Source organism: Fukomys damarensis, unplaced genomic scaffold (assembly GCF_012274545.1).
Source record: "Fukomys damarensis isolate Sample0158 unplaced genomic scaffold, DMR_v1.0_HiC HiC_scaffold_39, whole genome shotgun sequence".
Lineage (NCBI taxonomy): Eukaryota > Metazoa > Chordata > Mammalia > Rodentia > Bathyergidae > Fukomys > Fukomys damarensis.
In genome coordinates this window covers 107,967,274-107,974,823 of record NW_022900951.1, presented here as the reverse complement: position 1 = coordinate 107,974,823, position 7,550 = coordinate 107,967,274, and the positions used below count along the sequence as shown (strand labels likewise).

The 7,550-nt window shown below is 41.1% G+C and overlaps 1 long non-coding RNA gene across 7 annotated transcripts in view; it reads left to right on the top strand.

The window, feature by feature from the left end:
* LOC104854971 overlaps positions 1–7,550 on the top strand; it is a 119,035-nt gene that overhangs the window by 70,318 nt on the left and 41,167 nt on the right. For all 7 annotated transcript variants that reach the window (XR_004515848.1, XR_004515851.1, XR_004515849.1 and 4 more), the window contains one exon: positions 3,706–3,865. This is a non-coding gene — a long non-coding RNA (uncharacterized LOC104854971). The remainder of the gene's footprint in view (positions 1–3,705; positions 3,866–7,550) is intronic.

Here is a 7,550-nt window from a genome sequence, read left to right as displayed (position 1 = left end):
TTGATATCACTTTTATAAAATTTTTAAAGTGTTCATTTTATTTTCCTATTGGTGGAGCTTGGGATACAACAGGAGCCTTGCCTATTAAATCTATCAGTGATATCAAATTGAAAGCAAATGTATTATTCTAATGGTGGAATATATTTTCTGCAATTAAGCAAAGGAAGAAGTAGCTGGCCCTAGTTTCTTTATCAATTGTGCGTTTTTTTCAAACGCGAAAGGCGGAGGGAGAGCATTTGTTGTGGGCTGGTTGGGTCTCCTGGTGCAATACTGCCATCGCGCGGATAAAGTTTCGTAAAGTCGAATGTCATCAGCTGCTCCTCCATGAAGCCCTAGCCAATGAGTAAAGCAAGATTTGCACATAGACCCATGCCAAGCTGGCTTCGTGTTGTTTTGCTCTAAGATCACTTCCTGGAATACAAATGTAGAGTGTTGGGGCCCAACTGGGACACTGAGGGGCAGAACTGAACGTGCCACTGGCACCCGGACCTGCCCTGTCTTCCTGTTCTCACTCGGCTGCATGGTGGAACCTAAAGCCCATTGCAGCGGGGCATCATGTAAAGGCTCAGGAATAATCGCTGTCAGTGGTACGCGGAGGAGTCCATGCTCCCTACAGCCCACCGCTGTGTGAGGGGGTCTCTGGTCCAGTCCTGCCCAGAGGAACCGAGGCCACGCCCCACGACTTCCTGTCATGGCGGCTGCTGTCAGCTGCAAGTGCACTCCAGGTCCTTTATTTCCACCCCAGGGTAGCGCTGCCAGGTAACTACCGTCCTCTTGGGGCTTTAGCAGGAGGTAGGGAGCCCAGCGTGGAGCCAAAGCCAAATTCTAGTTCACTAGAAGTAGGCATTCGCTAACCTCTGGGTCATATGGAAGAGGAACCGTAGTGGTGGGGAAGATGAAGTGATTTCCGCACGATGGCAGTAGTGTGCCGTGCGAGCGTGAGAGTGCTCCCCTCCCTCCTTGCGCGTCTCAAAAAAATGACTCCCAAAGGTAGAAAAACTAACTTCTTTCTCTGAGGAACTAGAATTGTGTGGAAGTAGACAGAGGTACAGCTGGCACAGCACTGAGAATGTAGTGAAGGCCACTGAATGGCACACAGTAAATGGGGAAATGTTACGTCACGGGAATGTTGTCTCAATTTCAAAAAGTGGCAGTGCTTTGGAAGAGATGCGAGTACTCAAAAGCATTAATTATATTTCAAAAATGATCAAATTGCAGATGAAGAAAACTTGCTTTAGGAGTTTTGTTTTGGAATACCAGGCGTGGTGGCAATGCCTGCCATTAAGGCAATCTCTGTGGCTGAGGCAGAATCATCTTAAATCTGGCCTGGGTGAGAAATTTAGTGAATTAGCTAAGCCTGGTCAGATAATGAAAACAAGAAAATGGGAGGTACCTGAGCAAGATGGCCTTGGGTTCAGTCCCTAGTACTGCAAGGACAGGAAGAAAAATGGCATTGAGAACATTGCTTTATAAAACTACATGCTGTATAAGCGCAGAAAGACTTAATTATACCTAGCACCTGTATGCTTTTCCTTTACTGGGGATTGAAACCAAATTATTTCACACTGAGTCACATCATGAGTCATTGTTGTTTTTTACACTCCTTGCTAAAGGGTTAATTTGTCCAGAATGGGCTCAAAGTTTCCAACCTCCTGCCTTTGCCTTCTCGTGTTGTCATTTCGTAGGTTTTTCCCCACTCCCTTCTCCTCACACATGCTTCAATGTGCCTGTCTTTTTCTCTCTGTGGTGGGCCTGACATATCGTTTCTGCTTCATAAATTCTGAAATGTCCAGAGTGAAATGTAAAAGTGGAAGCACTCCAAACTCTGCCAGTGGTGGTGTAAGAGGCTGCTGCTAAGGACTGTGAAAAGTGACGGACACCTACAAGGGTATCTGAAGAGAAATGAGCATGTGGTAGCTGTACGTGCATCCAGTTGTGAAGAGTTTCAAAATATGTGTGTTTGCAATCATGGTTAGTGGTTAGGGTAAGCATATAATGGGTTATGATGTTTAAGAGAATCTATTTTCATGAATGTAAACAGAAATGCATGAATAACCTTAGCTGTATGTGAAAGGTGTGACTCCTCCATGTCCAAGTGTCATGAGGGTTCTGTCAGGATGCCTGATTTTGAGGGAAGTACAAGATCAACCGTTCTCTTCATATAGAATTGAGAGGTGCCAGTGTTCAAGGTCCTCTCTAATTTCTGCTTTCATCCTTTGAAGCCTTTAAAGGTAAACTTCTAGGAACCCTTGAGATGCTCAGGCAGGATAACCCCAAGTTGGTCTAAAAATCAAATTTGAGATAAAATGTTTTTTCTTCCTTGGGAGGCAGTGAAACCAAGGCCTTTGTAGTGATGAACAGCACATTCCTTTTTATTTTGGGACTGAAGCTCTTAGTTTGCATAATTTGGAATCTGACATCCTCAGCCTCCCAGAAAGCTGAGATTTCAGACATTTAGCTGTAGGATAGAAATCGGAGAATAAAACACTAACAAGTCTAAAGGCTGTACCTGTATAGTTTTATAAAATATCTATATGCCATATTTATATAAGTATATAGACATAAATAGATTTTTATTGATTAGATTATTGAATGAGAAGGTAATATTTTGAAGAGAACACACAAATCAAAACCATTGCTGATGTTAATTTTTAAAATCCCGATTTTTCACATATATATGATAATGTTAAAGACAACCTGGAAATGAGAAATGAAAATGTCCCATCTAAAATGCAATGATGCCCTGGGATTTTCTTTAGTGGTTCCACCTTGTGCCTTGCATGGACATGGACCTGAATTCAATCAATGGTACCAAAACAAAACAAAAGAAAAAAAGCCATGAAATGAGTATCTGAAAATAATTTGAATGCAAATATATTGTATATTTTCAATGTCTAATTAAAACATTGTCCGTATTGAAAGAATGCAAGGCATAGAAAAGATTATCACTGTATAATACAAATTTCATGATGGTGTGAGACTCTTGATAAGTATATGGCTCTTTACTAAATACAATTTAAATGAAAATGTATTGCAGATTTTGTCTCCTTATATCACTGTCTCTACGTATTGGAATAATGGGGGTACACGTGTGAAAGATTATCACTGTACAATATAAATTTTTATGACTGGTGGATGCCTCTTCATAAAGAAATAGCTATTTTCAAGACTTGTCATGTAGAGGTACAAGATCCCAACAATGAATGTAACTGTACTGTTTCCCTAAAATGTACCAATAAACTCAATTAAAGCTGCAAAAAGAAAAAAGAAATAGCTATTTGCTGAATTCTGTTCAATCTCTGTGACTATTCTATGAAAGAGAATTCGTAAGAGCTTTCCTGAAGTCAAAAGAAAAACTCACTTACGCAGCACATTCATAGATACCAGGGAGAGGCCACTTACTGTGGAAAGAGGCTTGTACATTAAGGAATGATTCCATGACACCAAACTGAGCTCTCCCAATGGAGTATGTACACTTTCAATTACAGCTGTCACTCCAGGGAAGACTTTATTCAGCCTGGAGTCCACCAGCTTCACCTAAAGTCAGTCTCTGATGAACACGCAAGGCGTGGTGCCTAGGTCGGAGTGTGGAGTAGGACTTCCAGGGAACCTAGGACTTGTGTCCCCATGAGAACCGAGCTTCCCAGAGCCTGGATCTATTCTTCATGGAGCCCACAATCCTGAGTATTTTATTTTCCTTCCTAGGCATGCAACCCGGATGTTTGGTCATCAATGCCAGGAGACAATGAGATGATGTGATGATGGAGAGGAAGCACTGGAGGTGCAATGTTGGGTGAAGAAGAACAATACTGGGAGACTTGGTCCTCTGAAACGGATTTTGGAAGAGAGAAGCTGACTGATGTAGGTGGGTGGCTTTGGTATCAGTTTTGCAAAATTTTAAAAGGGTTCATTTTATTTTCATATTTGTGCAGCTTGGGTTAAAATACTGGGACTTGCCTTTTAAATCTACCACTTATATCAAATTGAAAGCAAATGTATCATTCTAACGGTGGAACATATTTTGTATAATTAAGCAAAGTAGGAGGTAACACATGCTGTTCTGTGTCTCAGTGGTCTTTTATTTTCAAACGCGTAAGCCAGAGGGAGAGCATATGGCTGTGGGCTGGTTGGGTCTCCTGAAGCAATACTGCCATCGCGTTGAGGACGTTTCATAAAGTCGTATGTCATGAGCTGCTCCTCCATGAAGCCCTAGCCAATGAGGAAAGTAGGGTTTGCACATAGACCCAAGCCAAGCTGGCTTCGCGTTCTTTTGCTCTAAGATCACTACCTGGAATACAAATGTAGAGTGTTGGGGCCCAACTGGGACACTGAGGGGCAGGACTGAACGTGCCACTGGCACCCGGACCTGCCCTGTCTTCGTGTTCTCACTCGGCTGCAAGGTGGAACCGAAAGCCCATTCCACTGGGGCATCACGTAAAGGCCCAGGAATAATCGCTGACAGTGGCAGGTGGAGGAGTCAGTGCCCTCAACAGCCCACTGCTGCGTGAGGGGGTCTCTGGTCCAGTCTTGGCCAGAGGAACCGAGGCCGCGCCCCACGACTTCCTGTCATGGCGGCTGCTGTCAGCTGGAAGTGCCCTCCAGGTCCTTTATTTCCACAACAGGGTAGCGCTGCCAGGTAACTACCGTCCTCCTGGGGCTTTAGCAGGAGGCAGGGAGCCCAGCCCGGAGCCAAAGGTTTTCTTAGTTCACTGCAAGTAGCCTCTTCAGAATACTTGGTTCTTTGGTAAAGAAGCCTTATTGGTGGTGGGTATGATGGAGCTTTATCCGCGTGATGGCTACAGTGTGCCACGTATGGGAAACTTGTGCTCTTCGTGTTTCAAAAAACTGTTCCCAGAGACAGAAAAAGCTAAGAAATATGGCAGCATAATACATTGCCAGGATTGGTGCCACAAGGTTCCTCAGTGATGAGGTTGGTTTTGCAGTTTTACAAAATTAATTTTATTGGTTAATTTTCGGTATGCAAGGGCCGGGGATTTAGCTCAGCAATTCAGTGGCCTGCCTTGCAAGTTCAAGGACCCGAGTTCAATCCCCAGTACCAAAAAAAAAAAAAAAAAAAAAAAATCGATATGCAATATAATGACATTCATCATTGCCAATTTGTACCTTATAATCTATCTTGTTTCGTTTATTTTCCCCATTTTCTGCCCTTCCTTCAACCCCTCCAGCCATCCCTATTTACAATGACTCTTTTTAACTCCATTAAGTTTATTGGTACATTTAAAGTAAACAATATATTTATTTATCATTGGGATCTTGTTCATTTACATGATGTGGCTTGGTTCTTATTTTGCCCCATACCCCTGCCCTGCCTTCACCCACTTCACCCTTCACTCTTTACAAAAGACTTTGTTTCCGTTTTTTCCTTTTTTCACTTTTTTCTTTTCCCTTATTTTCTTTCCCTCTCCTTCTGACTTCCCCTTTATCCATTTTCTTCTTATTTCCCACTATCAGTTATACCTTTTGAACCTTATTTACACTTTTAGTTTTTCACACCAGAGATACTGTTCAGTATTTACTCAAGTATGTCCTATTTATTTTACTTACTAGTATGGCCTCAATGTGCATGCATTTATCTATAAATGTCTCTAGGTTTTCATTCTTTATGGCTGAGTAGTATCGCATTTTATAGAAAAACCACATCTTTATCCTGTCTCCTCTTGATGGGCTTTTGGGTTGTTTCCAAGTTTTAGCTATTATAAACTGTGCCGCCACAAACATGGGTGCACACATATCACTGTGGTGCGATTCTTTTAATTCTTTTGGAAAGATACCCAGCAGAGGTGTAGCTAGGTCAAATGGGACCTCTAATCCTAGTTGTTTGAGGTATTTTCATATTGATTTCCACAGTGGTTGCACCAGTCTGCCTTTCCAACAATGGAGAAGGGTTCCTTTCTCCCTACAGGCCTGCCAGCATTTGTTATTGGTTGATTTCTTGATAGCAGCCATTCTTTCTTAGGTAAGGTGGAATTTCAGTGTTGTTTTCATCTGTATCTCTCGATTGACCAGTGATGTTGAACCTTTTTTCATAATTTTTTTGCTGCTTTTACTTCTTTGTTTGAGAAACATCTGTTCATTTCAGATGCCCAGTTTTTAGCTGGGTCTTTGTATTTGGGGAGGCAGATATTTTTGAGTTCTTTACATGTTCTGGATAGTAGTTCTTTGTCTGTGGAGTAGTGGTAAAATTTTTTTCCTACATTATAGGTTGTCTTTTAGCTCTATTGGTGGTTTCTATTGCACTGTAAAATCTTTTTAATACAGTAGGATCACCGTGGTTGATTCTTTGTGAAAGTTTTCATGCTATTGAGGATTTGTTCTTAATATTTACAAAAATTTTGTTTTCATTTTTTTCATTTTGTCATATTAATTCCATTCCCTTCTTTCCTTTCCCTTACCTCTTCCACTTCCCATATCCCCTTTTCTTATTATTTCACATTGTTTGTTATACATTTTAATCTTTATTTGCACTTTCCATTTCTCACACCAGTGAAATTATTTGGTATTTATTCATGTGTTTCCTATTTATCTCACTTGAGAATATGCTCTCAGTGTGCATCCACATAGCTATAAATGACTGTAGTTTATCATTCTTTATGTATATCTGAATAGTTCTAGTTCTAATTTTTTTAAAAGCCCATACTTTCTTTATCCAGTGTCCATTTGATGGGCAATTGGGCTACTTCCTAGTTTTGGGTATTAGAAACTGTGCTGATATGAACATGGGTGCACATTCATCACTATGATATGATTCTTTTAATTGTTTTGGGAAGATACCCAGCAGGGGGAATAGTTGAGTCAAATTGGACCTATACTCCTCTTACTTGAGGTGCCTCCATACTGATTTCCACAGTGGTCACACCAGTCTACACTCCCACTGGCAGCGGAGAAGGGTTCCTTTTTCCATACATCCCAGCTAGCATTTGTTATTGCTTGATTTCTTTCTTAAAAAATTGAGTTTATTGGTACATTCTAGGTATACAGTACAGTTCCATTCATCATTGGGATCTTGACCTTTACATGACAGGTCTTGGTTCTCATATTTTCCCCTTGTCCCTGCCCTCCCTTCACTCCCTCCTCCCCTCCCCACCTACAAGCACTTTAATTCCATTTTTACATTTTCTCATATTTTTTCCTTTCCCTTATTCCTCTTCCCCTACCCTTCCCACTGTGCCTACACCTTTAGCCCTTTTCTTCCTATATCACATTGCTAATAATCCCATTAGGATCTTGAGTACTATTTTAGTTTTTCACACCAGAGAAACTATTCTGTATTTACACATGTGTGACTTATTTCTTTCACGTGGCAGTATATCCTCGAAATGTATCCATTTTCCTATGAATGAATCTACTTTCTCATTCTTTATGGCTGAGTAGTATTCCATTTTATAGAAAAACATCTTCTTTATCCAGTCTCCAACTGATGGGCAAATGGGCTGTTTCCAAGTTTTAGCTATTACAAACTGTGCTGCTATAAACATAGGTGCGCCTGTGTCACTGTGATATGATTCTTTTAATTGTTTTGGAAAGATACC